At 43.7% G+C, this 21,537-nt stretch overlaps 1 long non-coding RNA gene across 1 annotated transcript; it reads right to left on the reverse strand.

The window, feature by feature from the left end:
• Nucleotides 1-3,497: 3,497 nt before the first annotated feature.
• Nucleotides 3,498-21,127, reverse strand: LOC137478819 (uncharacterized). Its single transcript, XR_011001822.1, has 3 exons — nt 20,873-21,127; nt 19,936-20,080; nt 3,498-6,590 (listed from the first exon to the last, which is right to left on the reverse strand). It is a non-coding gene; the product is annotated as an uncharacterized lncRNA (long non-coding RNA).
• Nucleotides 21,128-21,537: the final 410 nt, after the last annotated feature.

Below are 21,537 nucleotides of genomic sequence, written 5' to 3' on the forward strand. Positions count from 1 at the left end.
TGAATACCTTTTTCTTATTAAGTTTGGCAGACCCTTAAAGAGGAAGTGCCATTTTTCAGAGAAAGTTGCCTTTATTCAGTGGTAAATGTATGTTTGGTCAGAGTTTTGGCAAACAACTCCAGCTACTTTTTGTCCTATGTAAGCCTTTTATGTCATGCCCTAGAAGAAACAAGAGCTGTTAATTATTTATCAACTGATGAGCACTGGCCTGTTAATTGCAAAACATTATAAAATAGATTAGGCAGAAAACCTTGATATGTATGCAAGCAGGGGATTTTGTTCTGCTTTTTATGTGACTTGAATAAATAAGCAATTTTATGACTCTGCTTAGTTTACAAGAAACACCTTCACTAGTGACTTGATCTCAGAAACTCTAACTGGGCCACAATCTTCAGGTAAGTTTACTAAAAATTAGAAGATTTTTCAGACATCTAGCTCTTTGTGCCCCTATCACAATTCTAATCCATATGGAAGATGAGATGTCTCCACTCTCCAGCATATGTTGCTTTGACCAAAAATTATTAGATTTCCTTCAGAAGCAGAAGTACTAATGAGCAAGGAGAAGACCACAGGATCCAAACTTCTGCATGGTAAGTCTTAGTCTCAACATCATATTCTTGTCATTCAGTACTATTAAGTGTTACATGAGAAGACCACTGTACACAGGTCCTACTGCATTACAGGTCTTACTGGCTTCTTTTTTGGTCTGCTGAAAAGAAAACCTCAATTGACTTTGTACCAATGGAATAGAAATTTTCCAATTTTCCTACCACATCCCCTGTGCCAATGGAGTGTTTCATCCTATTAAATTGGCCCCAGTGTACAACAGTGTCTTTCAAATACAAATGGCTATACCAGGGCAAGGAGATAATATAAACAAAAGGGCTTTTGAGAGGCTGTGCCAGGTGAAGGACCTCTGGGCAGGATTCCCATGCCTTTGTTCAGTGCAGGCACTTGGATACGTGTGAGCATGAGTGGTCTGACATTAGCATTGAAACAATGTGTTCCAGTTGCCGTCAGTGCTCCATACCCGTCACTTGGCCCCATCCTCTTGGTGGCCTTCAAACATCACAGATTTGGAGGATGACAAGGAGAATCTTGTTTTTTCACTCTAATCTCTGATGCATTGTCTCCTTCCCTTTTTCAGAAGGAAGTCGATTTTCTGTGACAAACTCAAACATCCCAAGAGGCCAGCGCTCATCAAATGACACAAGGTGGATCATAAACCAGTGCACATTTGAGTAGGTTAATTGGATTAAACAGAGCCTTGCTGATTCACACCAGTTGAGAAGAGGACTAGAGGAAGGGATTTGAGAGGATTTAGGAGCTGTCCCAATGGAGAAATGCTTCAAAGTTTGGTTCACAGACCAGCAAGGCAGAGAACAGACTGGCACTATGTGCATCAAGATTAAAAACAGCCCCAAAGGTGTTGAGACACTTCCACTAGGATTTTGTCCTATTTGCTGGACTTCTTGTGCCGGTTACAAACCACTCCATATTTCAGCATCCAAACTGCTGGAAAGAGCAAGAAATCTCATGCTCTGACCAGCTTCTTGCAGTGCTCACTAGAGAAACTTCTCTCACTTCCATTACATTTTGGTACTACAACACTTTAGGTCAGCAACTTCCAAAGAAAACCTGAAAGTTATACCAAGCCATATCCAACTCCAAAGAAAACATGAAAAACCCAAACCAGATGCATACAAGCTTGGTCTTAAGAAACAGGGAAGGGTGGGGACAGTGTGCTTGTTGCTTTTTACTCTAAATAGCAACAGGAAGCCCTATGAAACCCTGAATTAAAAAGGAAATAAACTTTCAGGGCAGGCTGTGGGACCAACAGTTTACACAGGAAGGCAATATTCATGTTTAACAGTCTGAAAATGAGACAGGTTTACACCACACAGAAAATAAAATAAATCCTTGGAACAACCATCCTGGAAGGTTTCAGCTCCAAGTCAGACCAACATTTCAGTGTACAATGAAGGTGTGACTGCAGGGAGGCCAAAGATCCTCCAGCTGGGACCCAGGGGCTGGGAAACAGGGGCCAAGTCCATCCCTCTTGCCATGAAGCCAAGGTCAGCTTTGACTGAACAAAGGATGCTGGAAGGGGGCCATAATTCACAAAATCATTTAAATGGTTAAATGGGCTACACATGTGGTAGAGTGCTCCTGGAGTGACAAATTTAGAGTGCTGTATGCTGTTTAAATAATAAATGATGTATTTTCTTCTTTTCTTTTTTTTTTACAGGACTTGTACAGCCTGTAAAGTGTCTTCAAGTATAGAAAATTCCCAATTGCTCTAAGTCTCAAATCACCCTGACCATAGGGCTTTGGCCAGATAAACCAGAGCAGAACTGGGACAAAAATGAAAGTTCATTTACAAAAATATCAACCACCTTCACCAATATCCACCATTTAGATACCCCTAAACTCTTTCCTAACAGCATCTGATCTAAAGAGGAGCTTGAACTCCGGTTTCATAGGTACTGCTTGGATCTCTGAATGCTCCTCATGTTCTTAATCACGTCTGCTCCAGAGATGAGGCTATGAATAATTAACTATGCCTTCAACATTACAGTCATAGATTATGGTGGTGGTGACTTGTGGACTGCCATGCGCAGCATAAACCATTTAGGAAACTCTGTTATCCACTTTCCCTTTATATTTGTCTTGCAATCACTTACCGCTTAAAAGGGTAAATCTTTCATAGCTTTAATTAAAGCATTTAAAATAATTTACACTGAAATTGTATGTGCTTGGGTCTGTCAAAATTGATGCTTTAATAACATGTCATCCCTTTTTTCGATTGCCCTGAAATCTGTTAAAATTACCACTAATCTAATTGGGAACAAAGTTGTCAAATGCATGCAGCTCTGACAGTTTGTCTTTCTGCAAACTGCCGACAGATTGCAAGTTACGCATGTGTTGAGCAGATGGGTAAGTTAAAAGGAACACAAAAAAAAGCAATTTATTAAATCACCTGGAACCAGCAGCTCCATTCCAAAAATAGTGAGAATGAAATATAGCAAGAGCTAGGAGAGTTGGCACTGGAATATGCCAGAAGGTACCAGTTACAAAACAAGATAAACATTTTGAGAAGCCTCAGCTGTGTTGCAGAATAATGAGGCGTTATTTAACCCGATATAGATTACCAGCAGAAATTAATTTAGGGTGCAGGGTTTTGTGAGAGTGTGTGAGTGTGTGAGTGTGTGTGAGTGTGGGTTTTTTTTTTTTAAGGATTTTTTTTAATCCCTGTGTTTTAACTCTTTCATGTCTGAAAGACAAGTCCCCCATCTCTTTTTCCTGAATCTCAGTCTTCCTGCAGAGCTGTTGGACCCACTGTATACTCCTGTGGTGGAGGCAGCCAGTGGGTGCCCTCACCTTTGGCTTCATCTTACATCCTCCTTTTCACAGGCAACTCCTTCATATTTGAGAGAGGCCAAGGTTGCATGATCCTCAGACACAACTTGGCCACTGAAACCCTTGAGCTACCTGCCCATAAATTCCTTTTTTTGGAAAGAATTGTGAAGAGGAGAGAGGCAGACATGGCACCCTGAAGGGACACCTGGCCTATCCACTCAAGTTCTACCCTTCACAATCCATTCCTTGGTCCTGCTGCTGCTCCTCTGCTCTCTGCCCATTGCCCATGCCCTCAACTCTCTGCCCCCACCAGCAGCAGGAAATGGAGACACACTCCAAGGGTCCAGCCCTCCCCACACATGTCCCTCTGCCCTGGGGACACACACTGGGCTGTATTTATACAACAAAAACAGACTTCATTCTTGGTTGCTCTGTAAGCACTACTCTGTTCTGCGGCATTTATTATTAAAGAACAAGACTATGATTAAAACCAGTGCAGAAGCACTGGATAAGCACGATGTACCCACTGAGACCAGCACGGAGGACACTGGGATGAAGATGTTTGTGTGCTTCCCCTGGTTCAGTGCCCGCTCAGAGGGAGGGATGAGGGCATGAGGCTTCCCCGGTTCACGGTGATTTTTGGTGGAAGCCCTGTGATTGGGGATGTTGTGAACAGGGAGAGACTGCTGCACCTTGGGGTCCTGCACTCCCCATGCACAGCTTTGCCAAAAGACCCAAACCAAATCCTGCCCACAGCAGTCAGGTGGGCAAAAGAGAGAGAGGACAAACAATTTCTGAGACACATCACCTTGAATCACTGGAATATTTCCCAGTGCCACAAAAAAAAAAAAAAAAAAAAGAGAGATGAGCTCCCATGACCACAAAGTATGTTAGGAAAGAGACTCTCTCAGCAACTTTATGAACTAACTTTATAAGCCAGAGTTTAAATGGCTATGGCATCATTTCAGCAAATGGAGATATCCTGATTTAAACCAGCTGAAAAACCAGCCCATAACACAAGGCAATAGGTACCCCTTCCCAGTGAGCAGGGAGCTGGGGCCATTTCATGATGTGTTCAGGGAGGAGAGAAGATCATAAAAAGAATTGCAAACGGGAGGTTACAAGCAGAATTGCTTCTCCCTTCCTTTTTTATTTTTTTCCTTTTAACTAAGGAATAAGTATTTTGACCCCTTCTTTCCCATAGAAAACTCAAGGAGGAATGTCTACCCAATTTCTACAGTTTAAAGATGTCCTAACATATTGGTGTGAAGATGGATGAGCCGCTCTTATGCAAAAGTGATGGTATTCCTTGTATAAAATTAAAATTTTTAAGTCTCCATGAACAAGAAAGATGGAAATCTAGCCCTAGGTAACATTACTGCACTCAACATGACACCAGGCAAAGTATGATCCTTAATGCAAGATTAAAAGGATGTAACATAAACCAGCTAAGAAGCACGATGGGCCTGGTGCTGGAATGGTCTCCAAGTAGTTTAAATTGTCGCTAACCCTATGAAGACAAATAAAAAAAAATATCAAAGAGGAGTGAAAATATTTGAGATATTTCGAGAAAGGCTGGGTCAGCCCCTGCATTCTTGAGCTCCTGCTCAGATCAGGGAAGGAGGCAGAAAGTGCTATTAAACAATATTTCTGCCTAAACATCCAAAAACCAGGGCTTTTCTGATCCCTGCTTGGCTGCCTCCTGACAGCTGGTCTGTGGCAACCATCACAGGGAAACCACAACTCTGCCTTGTCCCAGGGTTCTTCCCTGGAACTCCTTCCCTCTCCTGTGCCCCCCTCCTTGTGCAGTGTGTGGGGGCCACAGATGTTGGCCCTCACTTTCCTTTTTCCTTTCACTGCAATTTAAATGGACATTTTTTTCCCCTCTCATATCCAAGAGGGTCATCATTTAGAGTCTGTGATTTATTTAATGGTGGTTTTAACCCCACTTAGAAATAGGCTGCTTTCATGATTTATTGATTCCTTCTTCCCCTTGTTAATTTGACTCATTTCTTAGGAAATTATTCATAGTTAATCATGGTAAGAATAAAATTAGTTATAGTGCCCACTTTGCTGCAAAGGGAGCGTAAATAACTTTTAAAGCAAATCGGAAAGAAAAACATGTTAAAATAAAAAAAGAAAAAGAAAAAAGAAGAAGCCAGAAGAATATAAAAAAACGATGATCATCCGAAGGGGGCAGTAAATTAAACCTCTCCACTGTTACTGGTTGGAGGAAGGCACAAATTTGCATTCCACAGGAGCACGGCTTTTACAGCAGACTCTCCTCAATTGAATTTGCCATGTCTTCTGGGAAACACACCATTTGGAAGATAAAATCTCCCACCACTCCACCACCACTGCCACCATTCAGAAGATTAAAAAACCCCGCCAACTCTGTTGTGTGCCTTTTGTGCCCACTAGAGGAATGTAAAACCATTATATTTAAGTATCATAATGGCCAACATATGCTTTTTCTTAGAAATGACACCACCATCTGGATTAAGTTCTCCTGATCATTTCAGACAATGTTACGATTATTATTTTTTTTCCCCTTCAGGAGAATGAACTGCCCAGAAAGCAACAACAGTTGCAGATGGGGAATTCTTGCATTTCCTTTTCCACCGCTGGCATCCTTGAGAAACGTGGTAAATTCTTTATATGTACTTATATTGTTTGATTTCACTTGCTAATTGGTACGAAAGCCTACCTGGTTACACCCCATTCCTAAGCCTGTGAGACTCCTATTGCCTTTGGCCATACAACTTCACCATTACAGTTAATAAAGTATGTAATTGCTGTAATGATAAAATTACATCGTGTTACTGTTTGCAGCAGCCTCTTCCCCACAACCACATCAGTCATTAAATATTGCACCAACTGGTACAGGGAGAAGGAGAGGCAGACTTAACCCTTGCCTGGATGAGGGATTTCAGCACACTGGTGTGCAAAGGGGAGGTGTTCTCACCTGAGTGCCTCCTTACTGGCCCCATGGCTATTGTCGTGGACGTCGGAGACCTTCTGGGCCACCACATCCAACTGGCTGTAACTGGAAATGGGCACGCCGGGATAATTGATGTGCTCAATCTGACCATGCACAGGTGGCAGGGAGACGGCATACAGCAGCTTCTCGGGTTTGCTTGTGCCATCTGTTGCCACAGGAACATCTGTCGTCAAGGTCACCCTGTCACCCTCTGTTAAAGTTACAGGTTTGGCGAGTAGAACAATGTCACCTAAAAAAATGAAACCAGTAAAAGGAGAAACCAACACGAGAGAAATTGAAAAAGGGAATATTTTTTTTACAACTCAGACCAGGAGAGAATAGGGTAAAAGTGAGCCCTTCTGTTCAGGGCAAGGAGAAGAACATTATCAAAATAGGCTGGGAAAATATTTTTGCTTTAGGTTTTAGAGGCAGACAGGACATTTACAACAGAAAAAGCTCCAGAGCCATCTCGTTTGTTTTCAAATATGCCCCACACAGAGTCTCACTTTAAGGCTGATGCTAAATGGAATCACAAGATTTTAATCTAACCTCAGCCTGGGTGAGTTTATAGAGGAGCCCATGTTTTTATCTGGCTGTGTGATTTGTCCAAAATGTCGAAGCCAGCTTTGATTTTCTGTTTGGGCAGAGAGAATGACCCAGTTGTTTAGAAAGAACAATTATGTTAATAGATCCAAATGAGCCAATGGACAGGGCGTGTTAATGAACTAAGCATTAAGCACAAATGCTGTGTTTTAAGCCGATAGTGGTGCTGTAACCTCAGCAACAGAGGTTCCAGCTCCATTGGATTTATTTATGAGGAGCTCCACTGCATCAGCCAGGGGCCAGGGCAATTCTGACTTGTACAAAGGAGTAGCCCCAGAAAATTGAGGTTACTGGAAAGATGAACTGGTCTTCTCAGAAGAGGAGTAGCAATTATTTACCTCGTCATATCCACTTCATCCTTTTCTATCATAGCCTTACTTGTTTAAAAAACATATCTATATCAGCGTGGCAGCACAGGGGTTGATCTGCCAAAAGCAGAAGCAGAGACAGGTTTTTATCAGAGGATATTCTCTTGCAAGAGCAAGAGAATAACGTCAATCAGTTTCCATTGCTGTCAGTCAACCTGCTGATGACAATATACAATAGTGGCATTTCTAGCCTGGGCTCCATGGGAGCTTTTTTCTGTTTCTTGTCTATTATGCTGCCAACTGAGTTTTAAAAACAACAGGTTCCTTATTAAGTGAAGAAGGCTGCCAGCAACATTTGAGTATAGTGGTTGTCAGGGCTTGGGGGGGATTTAAAATTTTATTTCCACAACAAAATGTGCATCAATTTCCATGCTTTTGGCCCCATTTGATGGCTCATCTTTGCTATCAACTCATTTAACTCCACTTCTCCCATGCAGCTAGCAGGGCAAATGAAAAGTGTGGCTGAGACTTGACACATTCAAGAAGTGACTGTTATCTGAGGAAATTAGTCTAAGACATCTGAGTCATTAAAATTATAAATACAATTAGCTAGCTTAGCTTCATATAACAAAATTGCAATTCTGTTTGAGAAAAAGCAACAAAAAGGAAAACAACCAACCTCTTCCCCAGCACAAGCAACACTATGAGAACTCACCAGTCTTGGAGCATTTAGACAAATTGTTTGTGCTGTGTTGGAGGAGAAATTGGGGTTTTTTTTTACTTTTTGGTTGCACCTTCCAACTACCTAAAATTTGTATGAAATCTCACTGAATGGGGACTCATTTTCAGACTGTTTCCAAAAGTAATCTGAGATCAAGAAAGAGTGCAGAGACAGGACTTGGGAAGGCAAAGGATAGGACAACACTGCAGGAAGCAGCCAGAAATGCAGGACATTGACTTGCTGTACAACCTGCTCAGGGGTTACAGAAGTCCACAGTCAAGCCCAGGCTGATTAAGTAGATGCAGTGCTCACACTGACTCATTTTCTTTACAAGAAATCCAAACAAATAAGATTATATAAAGAGGCAACAGTGAAATAGGCAAGTGCAGGTGATTCAAATTATCTTTGCCCACATGGAAAAAAGGACTTGTTTTCCCATAGCAGCTTGAAAGTCTTTTTGCCCCAAGCACCATGATATAGAGAAGACCCTCCTGATCAGTCCTTTGGCCAGCCAGTTATATGCTCCCTTTGCTTAACGTTGTAGGAAGAATCAGGCTCCTGATGTCCCTAATTATGAGCCTAAGGATGAAGCTTTCAAGCCCCTTCTTAAGTCACAGTGATCCAAGTACAAACCCAAACTGGGATGTCAGCCATCAACCAGTACAGTTTGACCATAAAGAAGATATTTTTTAAAATAATCACAGAGTCCTAGAATGCTTTGGGCTGGAAGGGGCTTTAAAGACCACCTTGTTCTAACCCCCTGCCATGGGCAGGGACACCTTTCACTCTCCCAGGTTGTTCCAAGCCCTGTCCAACCTGGCCTTGGACACTTCCAGGCATGGGTCATTCACAGCTTCTCTGGGCAACCTGAACCAGGGCCTCACCACTCTCACAGGGAAGAATTTCTTCCTAGTATCTAACCCTGCCCTCTGTCAGTGTGAAGCCATTCCCCCTTAAGCTGTCACTCCATGCCTTTGTCAAAATTCCCTCTCCAGTTCTCCTGTAGCCCCTTTATGTACTGGAAGGCTGCTAAAAATAACTTAACAAAAAAGTTTCCCAGTTTACATCAGTAATTCAAAGAATAAATAAATGCTCATCTGATCTTCTGGGTAGCCTGATTTACTTCTTTCTATTTTTCAGCCCAATACCCATCATAGTCAGGTCAAACCCCTCTAAGCCTATGTGACGCATGACAAGAAGACACGTACATCTGAAGTTGTTCATCTAGCAGCAACATTTGGCCTTAATATGTTCATTTTTTTATAGACTATAGAAAAAAAGTCAAGAAGCACTTTCAGATATAAAGGAAAAAAAACAGACTTCAACTGCTAGGAAGGGTGAAACCCCACAACCTCAGCAGCTCAAGCGGTCAGCAGCAGCCCCCGCGCACTCCTCGAGGCCACGCCAGCTCCCTGCCTTGCAAGGCTGGTGAAGCCACTTGGATTTTTTTTTATTCCCTTGCTTAAATGTCGTAGGCTTGAAAGTTTGACTTGAAATATAACATTAGTGGGTTTGTGGTAAAAGCAGCAAAGAGGATAGGATGACAGGCGGGGCAGAGGGGACTGATTGAAAGCAGGTGTGGAGGAGGAAGATGGGAGGAGGAGAAAGAGGAAAACATGACTGAGTAAGTAAATTCAATGTTATACATATTGAAAAAGAGCACCCATATATAGAGCACCCACCTGTGCTCACTTCTTTTGAACATTGTTTTTTTAACATAAAACAAGAGACAGGCTTTAAAATCGAGCGACCAAAACAAGGCACAGCGTGGCACGTGCTGCTCCCACAGAAGTGGCCAGGGCAGGAGTGCAGGGCAGGTGTTCTCCAAGATGTTTACCTCCTCACTGGAATGTTCTGGGATCTTATGGGAAGAACAGCCCAAATAGACTTGAAGGTGGGCTTGGTTTCTAGCTGCAGGGGGCATCATGTATTTATGTCTGTAGACACACATGCAGCAAGAATAAAATATAGTAGAGATTAATCATAGAAACATAGAATATTCTGAGCTGGAAGGGACTTACCAGGATCATCATCATCCAGCTCCTGGCCTTACACAGGACAGCCTGAAGATCACACTATGTGCTTGAGAGAATTGTCTAGATGTTTCTTGAGCTCTGGCAGACTTGATGCTGTGACCACTATGCTGGGGAGCCTGTCCCAGTCCCAACCACTCTCTGAGTGAAAAACATTTTCCTAATATCCAGCCTAAACCTCCCCTGACCCAGCTGCATGCCCTCAGGTCCTGTCACTGGACACCAGAGAGAAGAGATCAGTGTCTACCCCTGTCCTTCCCCTCATGAGGAAGTTGTGGACAGCTATAAGGTCTCCTCTCTGTGTTTCACCTGGTTTGGCCTCTTGAGTATCCTCATCATGTTCATTTGACATTATGGGACATTATTGACCATATGAAGCTTTAGGGAGGCAGGTGAACCTCTTCCTCTCTCCACACATGTACATACCATCCCAATTCCATACAGTTTTACCTATTCTTTTACTGCATTTTAACTTGATTATATATATTATTGTCTCATTAACTGCAAACCTTTCCAGAGCACTGAAAAGGAGAGAGCATTAAAATACACTGAAAAGTCCTGCAGCTCAATTAACACACACCAGGGGGTTCAAGGGGAGGGGAAGGGGGAGTGGGGGTCAGCTCCAATTATAAAAGGCAAGCTTATCTTTTTCTTTTTTTTTTTTTTTTTTTTTTTTTTGTAATAGCAGCTAATTAGACTTTGACAACCAATTAGCAGATTTTTAGCTTTGCTGAGAATCAAGTTAGCACCGAGAAATGAGAAGGCAAGTAAACCAAACACACAAAATGCTCCTCTTGTACCACAAACAGGCTGTCCTAAAGAAAAAAATATGCCCAGGGCCAGATCCTGCTCCTGGATTTATAGCCCTTTCAGCTGGCTGTCACGCCAGTTACTCGCAGGTGTAAATTGAGTGTAGGACTTGGCCTGCAAACTTAAGCTCACCATAACTCATGCAAGCCCACAGCAGAGAAGCGCTCTCCAGCCTCCTTGCAAGGTTACATTTTAACTTTTAATAACCTTTTTTTTTCCATTTTTTTTCCCCCTACGAACCATGAAGTACCCAGATGATTATTTAGGATTAATGGATTATCAAAAGTGCCAGTTGGCACACTCCTGCTAAAGAGAAAAAAAAAAAAGGGGGGGGGGGGAGGGGGAAGAAGTGTAACAAATGCAGCTGTTTACTAATAAATAAAGCCTCAGCTGTAACAGAAATAAATTAGATGCATTTAATTGGTCGACTGCAAACCTCCTCTCTTTATTACAATGCTGCTTCTTGTTATTTTATGATGTCAGGGTAGATGGCAGACTGACAGAGTGTTTATGAATCACAGTTTGCAGATGGCACTCCTGGTTTTTCGGCAGTTATGAGCACAAGTAGCATGAGGACTCAATAGAGGGTTTTTGCCAGGGAGGACCCCCTGAGAATTAGCTGCCTTCATTTCTCTGGTGCCAATCTCCCCCTGACAGGAGCACTATTTCACAAAACCTACATTCAATAAATTATACTCGCCTGGCAAGAACTTGGAAATATTTAACACTCGGAGGATACCAGCATCTCAATTTAATTTCTATTCATTTCCAGAGGACGCCAGGCACTACTTGGAACAGCCCTGGTTTGTGTGCATGCGCATGTGTTTCCCCCCTCCCCGGCTAAAAAGAAAATATAAAATATAATGGTCTCTGCAGCCAGGAATATCTCACCCTGCCTTCAAAATGACTTCGAGTCTCCTGAGGACAGTTTACGGTCTCGTGCCCTGGTCCTCCCAAGTTGCCCTGCCTAATGACAGCTTTGTAATCCAGTTGGGAAATAATCTCACATGGCTGCACTCAGAGCTCATGAGCTGTAAAACTTCTGGATTGAACTCCTTCACCTGGTCACTTCAGCGAGCTACAAGCAAATGCAATGAGGGATGTGGTCATAATTGTCAACAGATTTGTAAATTTGTGTCATTAGTTATGCGCATAATGGATTTTATTCTAATGAGCTTGTTCATAAGAATGCTAGGAGGACTTGGCCCCTTTGGAAGAAATAAACTGCAAACTTTGCCTATGCATTTTAAAATACATCAGTGCCACATAAAGGGGTAAAAAGAAATGTTTCCTCTCCTTTGAGTGCACTGCAGTTTTCGCTTAGTTGAACCTGATGCAATAAGCTATGGCTCCTTTTACTGCTGTAAACTCATTTCCTACCTTTCCTGGGTTTTCTCAGTGATACATAGACATTTTCAGATGGGGACATGTTTTTTTCTATTCACTGAAAAAAACTGGAAACTATCGGGACTCTTTGGGCTCAAGATACCGGTGTGCAAATACGAAAGGCAGCTCTTGTCTATACTCTCAAAAATGAAATTTATTCCAGGGCACAACATTGTCAAAGCTGCCACAGCCTGAAAACCACAACACTTCTCCTGCCAAACCTGGCTAGAAATGCTGTGGTGCTCAGGGAGTCAGTCAACAGTACCTGATACACATGGAAGAACAGTAAACTAAGTATTATTAAATCAGAGGCTTATTATATCTATTACTATTAAATGTATTCTTATTATATCTAGCTATAGCATAAGCCTTGTTCTCCAGAGAAAAAGAATGAGGCTTCTAGCCTTACTCTTTGGGGAAATCTACTCCTGCCTTTCTTTGAAACAACCTGGATATTTTTATTGAATGCATGAGCTGAGCGAAGAAGCAGACAAGCCCGTGGAAACCTACTGGCACCTTTGCCAAAATGATGTTCTCCGCGTGCCCAGCGGAGCCCTCTTCTCCTGCTCTCCCTCCTCTCTCTCTCTGATCCTGCTTTTCAGCCAACCACACATAAAAATCTCCGGCATGTGCCAAGTACTACAGATGGGTCCATTGTAGCACACCCTAATGTTCATAGCTGACACCCAGGTGTTACAGTTTGTACTTGCTCGCTAGCCAGACGGTGGCTGTGTGCCAAGGGGAAGGCACAAAGCACTTGGATACCATGCTGAAAAGCTATATAAGAGAGACTTTAAGGGACAGAAGAGCAGGTAAGAGGCTAAGCAAAACCAAGAGGAGACCCAACCACCAGCAAACACCTTTTTCTGCTGCACATCCAGCCTCCCGTCCCGTCCCCATAAAGCTCTGATTTATTATTGGATTCTATCCAAGCATCCCTGTTCCCCTGACCTTAGCCACTGTCACAACAGCTCATTTCAAACCTACTGCTGATCTGCAAGTTATTTCAGGTCTGGCTAACAATGAAGTGACTTATTTAAAAGATATGGGCAGAGGGAGAATGGGCTGTCCATTTCTGATGTGCTCATCCCACCTGGGTTATGAACACTGCCTGCACAGGATCTGAATGTATAAGGAGCAGAGCTCCTGAAATCACACCAATCCTCTGTCTGCATGTATTTGAGTAGCCTGGAGAGTATTTATGAGCCCTTCCTATTTAATAGCAGTAGCTGGAAAGGGTTAACACCAGTATCCTATTTTCTCTTCCATTTTCCCCTCCCAGGAGCCTACTCCCCTTCCAGCCTAATTTCCTTCAGTTTAATTAATTTTCAGTAATCACAAGTCTAGACACCACAAGCAGCAGCTTCACACCCCAGGTGACACGGTAACGCTCGCAGCGGATGGGCAAAGGGACGCGATATGGTTTCATGCACCAGCCCCCTGCATGGAGCCAGAGCTGCCCATGTCTCAGCTAAGCCCTTTTTGCAGAACAAACAATTTTTTGGAGAACAAATGCTTTTAAGGATTCAGGTGCAGGGAGCTTTTCGACCATCTGGCTGGCGGGGGCTCCCCAGCTGTCTGCAGCGGGTGCGTTCGGAGCAGCACGTACGAGCAGGGTCCAACTCTTCGGAGACATGCCAAACCTGCAACACATGTGGAGAGCAACTGTGCAGCGCTGGCTCACTCCAGAAAGCCTTGGATCAGTGGTGTGTGGGCTATAAAGCCATGCACCATGCATATGCTGTGGCCCAGGCAGGGTTTCTGGAGGGTTGGCAGTGCTTGCTGACACTATCAGAGGTGCTGGGCCGACATCCACCTGCTCTGTGACCCCATACCTTTCTACTCAGGGTAAATCCAGAGGTTATCACTTCTTGGATAGAATTTCAGAAGGAAGAAGAGAAAAGGGCAAGAGCAGCTCTGATGGCCCTGAGGAGGTCACCCTTTATTGACCATTTGTATTTGCTACCCATGGCAAAGCAAGAAAAATTACAAGGTGTCAGGAAGGCAAGTTAGGAAATAGTAGCAATCTCTTGTAAACACACAGAGATGGATCACTTGAGACAAGCACTGGAAGAGCAGGACAGAAGTACCCCAAGGAGAACAGGGGCAGGGTGTCAGTAGAATATGGAGGAGCAGAAGTGAACAAGACATTGCTTTGTGCATTAAAAACTGCACCTTTTTCAACCCAGAACTATTCAACAAATGATTGGATGTAGCAGTTAGTGCCATGGTCTAGTTGGCAAGGTGGTGATAAGTCAAGGTTTTGGACTCAAGGTTTTGGATCTCAGAGGTCCTTTTCCAACCTAAATAATTCTGTAATTTATAAATCCCCAGGCTGAAGCACCTCCTAGAGTTGCCACCATGTAGTGGTTTTCCATGCATTAATATGGATTATTTTGCATCCTGACACTAACAGTCACTGGTTGCAGTCACTTGCACTATTCCCCTCTCATGAGCACTCATGAGCTCCAGAAAACACTTGGTGGTGTTTGAGGAACTTGCACATATTGGAAAGTAATCCCACAGCACATGAGAATGAATTTGGGATCCAAAGAGAGAGCTAACACCCACCAGCCCTAGTAGCTGCTGCTTACACAGAGGCTCCGGACCAATTTTTAGCCCTATAAAAAGCACACATTTTAAAACACACAAAATTGGACCAACTGATAGCCAGCCAACTTTTGGTATAATCTCTCTTTCAATCTAACGCCAGAAAAGGAAGAAAAAGAATACTAATGAAGATGCTTGACAGAAAGGACAGTTAGTTCATGCATGCATTAGTGAACAGCTATGGTGTGTGAAAAAAAACCTTCCTATCCTTTGGTTGCAGAATATCACTGCTAAAATATTTCCCCACCCTCAGCCCAGTCTGAGATTTAGTACTGGTATTTATTGAGCACAGTCCACAGGGCTCTCTTTCCTAGCCCATTCTGAAGATTTCCACCTTCACCAGGACTAAGGAGGATGAAAGTCAGCCCTTGCTTGGCCCTCCCTGTAAAGCCTGGTCCTTATTAGAGATCATTGCTCACAAATTGCTGGCTTGCAGCAGGGCAATGCTCTGCTGCATCCCCAGCCCTCACAGCTCGTATTTAACTCACACACAACCTGGGTATTCAGGTTGGGAGCACAAAGCCTCCCTCAGAGGGTCACTTCCTTCCTCTTCTGAAATGAATGACTCCACAGATCTGTTGGTTGGGCACAGACATTCCTATGGAGAGAAAGTAAATATTTCACCCTGTTTATGAAGACTGAGAATAATGCCCTGGGCTTCATCGAGCTGGGATCAGCAGCATCCAAGACACTTGCAGCACTGTATCATGACCCAGGATGAATAACACCACCCTCATCCACCCCAAAGTCACAGAATCACAGAATGGCTTGGTTTAGACAGGACATTAAATTAATCTAGTTTCAACTTCCCTGTCATGGGGAGGGACACTTTCCACTAGATCAGGTTGCTTCAAGCCCCATTCAACCTGGCCTTGGACACTTCCAGGGATGGGGCATCCACAGCTTCTTTGGGCAATGTGTCCCAGTGCCTCACCTCCTCACAGGGAAGAATTTCTTCCATGTATCTAACCTAAATTTTCACCCATGACTCCTTGTCCTATCCCCAAAGCTCCTGATGAAGAGTCCCTTTCTGGCCTCCTTGCAATATTTTCCGGCTTCTGATTATTATGTTATAGTTACTGAAACGAGACCACCTGAGTCCTGAAAGGTTTTGTGTGTGTGTGTTCCCAGCAAGCAAAGCAAAACAAAATAAATTAACTTCACAGGACAAAGCACATTAAACTCTATTTGGCTGTAATGAGCTAGATTTACTAATGCACTCAGAATGCCCAAAAAAATGGAAGTTCACTTTTCCAGTCACCTTTCTCTCCTCTCATGCACTCCCCCCACCCCTTCCTTTCAGTAGATTATGTGAGACTCATTACTTTTTATAGCTCTGAACAAAAAAACATAATCTTACTGTTTCTTACTAATATTAGGCAATGACATAATGCCATTTGCAGAGGTGTCACTGACTTTTACTGGCTTCTGATGGCAGGGCTCTCCACTTTATATTCTGTTTTATGTAAGCCTCCTCAGAATTTATTGACCTCAAAGGATTTCTCAAGTTGCTTAATTATAAAAGGAAGAAGACAGCACAGTGGCTTAGTGAACCAACATAAAAGTCAGCTAAAATGTGTCATTACAGAGAGAGATGGTGGAGGGAGATGTGCAGCAAGAAGCAGTTTCTAGGGTCTGAGCCCAAGAGGCAAAGCCTTCTCTCTGAGTTATTCCCCAGCTGGAATGCTGCAGGGTGAGGCTGAGGATGGCGTCCAGGTTGCCCTGGTGTTCCATAGGTGTGTTGTGTTCACTCCAAGTGGGATGGGGACAGAGGCTATGGGCACCTTGAGGCAAAGACAAGGAGGAAACAAGAAAGAAATCCTGCAGGAGATCTTCCAGAGCCACCTCAACACAGGAGAAAGTGTCAGATAAAAATCTTAGTTTGGTCTCACCGCTTACCCTATCAACCAAAACCAAGTCACGGACTAAACTACTACCAGAACAAGCCTACTCCTGCGGGAGCTGGCTGGGGATTTCACTCATCCCCAGGAAAAAGGAGGCATAAGATCCCTAAAGCTACTGCTGCCTCCAGCTGCAGATCTGGGCATATGGGGACAGTTTAGTCAAGCTCATCTCCTGAAGCATCTTTGGTGTCTGCTTGTGACCCAGTATTGGAAATGGCTTTTTGTCAGCTGCTTCAGCTTCCAAACCCATATTCCTGAGGAGAAAAAAAAGTAAAAAAAGAAACAGGAAGTGAGACACTGGTGAAAAAACAAACCAGCAGCAGTCACTGCCCATTTAGCAAGGTGGATTTAATGACTTGAGGCAGACTTCCTTGAGCTCAGCGTTGCACAGCAGTTACTTGCTTCACACACACTCTTGTCCAAACTCAAAGCAACGTTTCCAATGCCATCCTTTCTCCTCTGGAAGGGAACTAAGAGATTTCTTAAAGTTACTGTGAGAAAAGCAGCTTACTAAGGAGAGAGGCTGGAAAAAATTAGTTAGAGCACAAATCTGGGTAAAAATAATTAAAATACATGAATGTGCTGCAAGAAAGGCCACTGGCTTCTCTGCATGGCCTGCAGCAGGAACAGCACTGATGTACTGGTACAACACCCAGCACAGGGTGACAGGCAGCAGCCCTTTCTTTACTTCTAATTTCAAAGTGGTAGAAGAGGCAGCTCAGATTGTTTAAAGATGTTATTTTGGTCTCTCCTACACCGCTTGGTATGCGGCCCATGACTGTGTCCAAAAGAGGCAGATTTGGCTGGAAAGACTGAATGCTGCTTAGTATTTTCCCTGTTATATTTTCACATCTTGGGGAAAACTGTGGCAGCGAGGGATCTGTACCTAAGCTTTTCTAATTCGTGTGGCCATCACTTACTCGGCACGACACCACAGGTCTCACGTCTCTTGGCAGCAGTACAGGGCTCGCACTTTCATATGGATGAAGTATTTGTGAGCAATTTCTCCAATTTATTAAGCAAGAACAGGCTCCTCTTAGCATGGAGCAGATAGAATTATTTAAAAACATTTCAACAAATCTGCTCCTGTGGGACTGGGACAGAAAGCTTTGCCACGTATGCACATGTGATTTTTTCTTATGTTGCCCTTCAGCCTCACGGGTTTAGATGAAACTAAAAATTGGATTTATGACTTTGTGCAGAAGAAGAGGGCAATTCCAGCTCCATAGCTTGGTGGAAATGGTCATATGGGCACATTTCCTTCCATTATGAGAGGGGTTCATTTGATCCATGGACTGGGAATATAAGAACAAGACCTGAGATATGAAACTTGCCTCTGATGGACTAGAAAACAAGGTGGAAATTAAAAGACTAAATAAGGAGCGTTTCCACGGGGTTGCTCACAGTAGGAAGGAGAGAACATACGGAACCAGGAAAGCCGTTTCACGTGCGTGAAAATAGAAATGGCAGCAAGAAACCATCCTCAGAGAGTGAAATTGGAAGAAATGGGGGAAAGGAGGTAAGACATGAAGCATAAGCAAATCAGAGTGAGGGAGTAGGCAAAAAGCAGGATGAAGGAGATGACAGAGCTGCAGATCATGCCTTGCAAGCAGAGGACCTGGCTGGAGCGGGAAGGGGGAGGCTGGCAGCATTCCCTCCAAGCAAAGGGGCGTGATGGCTCCTCACCCACGAGCTCCTAAAGAAATTCTGATAGGAAGGAGGGGCACATGTCCATTTTATAACTTCATGTTGTTTACAACTTCTATGAATTTTTTTTAAATACACACATGATGCTCTGGGAAAGAAGCCAAAGCTGTTTCAAGTTTTGATGCCCCTCTATGCATGCTATGGGCTGCTGCTACTTTCCAGAGAGGGGCAACCACAGTGGATTTTTTGGCTTTTCCCTGCAAAAAGGACCCAGAAAAGGGGCCCCAGGCACCTAGGCAGAGCAACATGGGATTTCATATGTGCACTGATTTCTGCCTCAAAGAGAAGGTTTGTACTTTTTTCACAACTAGAGTTCACCAGGTATTTTATGATCCAACAGGTTTCCTGTGCCCGTAAAAAGGGGATTCAAACCTTGCTAGTGGGAAGAGTTGGACCTGGATACAAATTTGAGGTTTGTTTGGCAAGTCCTAAATATTCCTTTGGCATAAGAATAGAAATTATATTAAGTTCTGCAAAATATTTTTGTGAATCAAGAAAATGTAGCACCATCACCATTCAGTGAAGTTTTAGCCTTGCTGGTGCTTCGTCCCCTACAGCCCATGGAGGTCTTTAAAAGGTCTACATAACACAAGAAGCAAACCCAGTATTTTATTCTTCTTTTTACAGACTGGATCTGGCATTTCTGAAAGGAATCAGCAGGTCCACATAATTTATTTTATTTTTTTACTCACAAATTCTTAAAAGGAGGAACCCAAATTAGGCCAAAACATATCTTACTGCCATGAAGTGAGTGAAACCACATCACCTGCATCCCAGTCCTACAAAACGCCAAGTTTCTTCCTCGTTCTTCTGCAGACCAATAAAAAAATGCTCATGACGAGGTTTAGACTTTCCATGCCACTCAAAAACCTGATGATAAACTATTTTATGGTGAAAGAGGTCAGAAGGACTTCACTGCTGGCAAAGAGAGACAATTAATTAATATTACTCTCCCTTCCACCTCTTTGAAGCTTTATTCCCAGAGATGGCACTCTGGCTCTCTTGAAAGGAATGTGAGCATTAACACTGCCTTCAATTGGTTTTGGACCTTAAATATTAAAAAATTCCCAAGCCATGCCGTGTTCTTCCCAACAAGATTCACTGTTAAAAATAGATTAAAGAGAATGGAGAAAACATACAGAAGGGAATAAAGAAAGTGGGAGACAGACATAGATTGTGAAAACGAGCAACTCTGGCCTAACTGAAGACAACCAGAGTTTTGCCACTAACTTAAATATAAACAAGCTTTTGCTCAGAGACCAGCAACCAGCTTTTTCTGCGTGAATGGTTTTTGCTGGATTGAATTGTGTGCCTTGTCACAGCTCTGTACCAGGCAGCAGAGTGTACAGCCTTGTGATGAACCAGCTTTCAGGGACAACCCATGCAATGGAAGCCAGATCTCCTCTATTACGTGGGTGGGCTTGGAGATGCTGGTGTTGAGATGAGTTCCTCTCATTTCTTTCTTTTTTTCTTTGTAAGTCTTTATGCACCGAATGTCACTCAGATAGCTAACCTGGAAAGATGAGGGATTTCATTGTTGACTGGCATGATGTAGATGTAAAGTGTCCCTTGGACTGTGCGCTTGCCATCTGTCAGCTGCATGGTAAAACTATCCTCTAGGCTTTCTGTGTCATTATGCATGTACAGCAGCATCAGTCCTACAGGAAAAAGGGGAAAATTAAAATAGAAATCCTGGATTCTCTAAAAACTTAGAACATAGATATCATATTATTAAAAAAAAAAAAAAAGCTCCCCAACTCTCTGGAGTTGTAGACATCAGTTGTGATCTTTTAAACACTACAGATTCAGAAAGCCCATCCTGCTTCCACTGAAAGAAATCCTTGCGTCTGCTGTGATGCCAATGCCCATGGAAGCTTATACAACCCACAGCCCAAGTAGCACTCAAACAAGGTGCTGCTCCTCTGTCAGCATCCCCCCAATAGCTGCTCCTCCCCACAGCTGAGCTTTGTGAGGCTTTCATATTTCTCATCTGTGGTCTCCCACCTTGCCTTGTAGCTCGGACCCCTCCCAAGGGGTTAAGATTGTGTTTAGCAGCCCTGGGTGGAGGCTTTATTCTTGCTGTGATTCCTGCAAATGCAAGAGCAGAAGCAGCACAGCAGGGCTCTGGAACTCATTCCCAGCTAACTTACGGAGCACAGAGTGAGCCAAGCTCGGCACACTTTGGAGCAGTCCCCATTGCTAGTGAGATACTGGCAATATCTTCAGTAAATTTTGGGGGCACTTAAAAGAGATTCATACATGATGTGTTCTTCAACACATCTGCTTTGCAGGGCTAAAGTGCTCCCTAAATTCCTTATTCCCTGGGCACAAACACAGCCCTTGTCTCCACGGTATCCAAATGCTTCACACTTGGTCAGTGGCCATGGCTTGCCAAGCCCTCACTGTGGCAGGAAAACACAGCCGGGCACAAGCCAAATTTAACAAGTAACCTGGAAAGTCAGTGACTGCAGGAAGACTGGAAACAGTGCTCCTGGAGACCTGGTGCTGCTTCCTACCCATGTGTGGCTTTTCAATCAATTTTGGAGCAAGGAAATGGGAAAACACGGAATCAAGGTGTTCATGGAATAGGCTTAACTAGCAGTGTATGCAGGTAAATACATAGAGCGTGTGCTTGAATACACTGCGGGGGAAAAATAATGAAATGTTTTTTGAATTAAAAGACTACACGAAACCCAAAGAACCATTCCGTGAAATAATTCCCCGGAACGAGGAGCCGGCTCCGCTGCGGGGCCGGGTGCAGTGAGCGGCCGTGCCCGGCAGGGGCCCCCCGCGGCCCGCGCAGCCCGCGCTGCCAGCGCGGCCGGGCCGTGAGGGGACAGGCCCGGGCCCGCCTGTCGCCCCACAGCCTTGGAAACTCAGTCATTCACTTGGGAAAAACCCCTCAAGATCACCGAATCCGACTGTTCCCCCAGCACTGCCAAGGCCGCTACTAAATCATGTCCCTAAATGCCGCATCCACCCGGCTTTTAAATGCCTCCAGCGATGGGGACTCCACCACTGCCCTGGGCAGCAGGGCAACATTTTCAATAAGGAAATTTGCCCGAATATTCAATCTAAGCTTTCCTTGGCACAGCTTAAGGCTGTTTCCTCTTGT

The sequence above is a fragment of the Anomalospiza imberbis genome, chromosome 9 (assembly GCF_031753505.1).
Source record: "Anomalospiza imberbis isolate Cuckoo-Finch-1a 21T00152 chromosome 9, ASM3175350v1, whole genome shotgun sequence".
In the NCBI taxonomy this organism is placed as follows: domain Eukaryota; kingdom Metazoa; phylum Chordata; class Aves; order Passeriformes; family Viduidae; genus Anomalospiza; species Anomalospiza imberbis.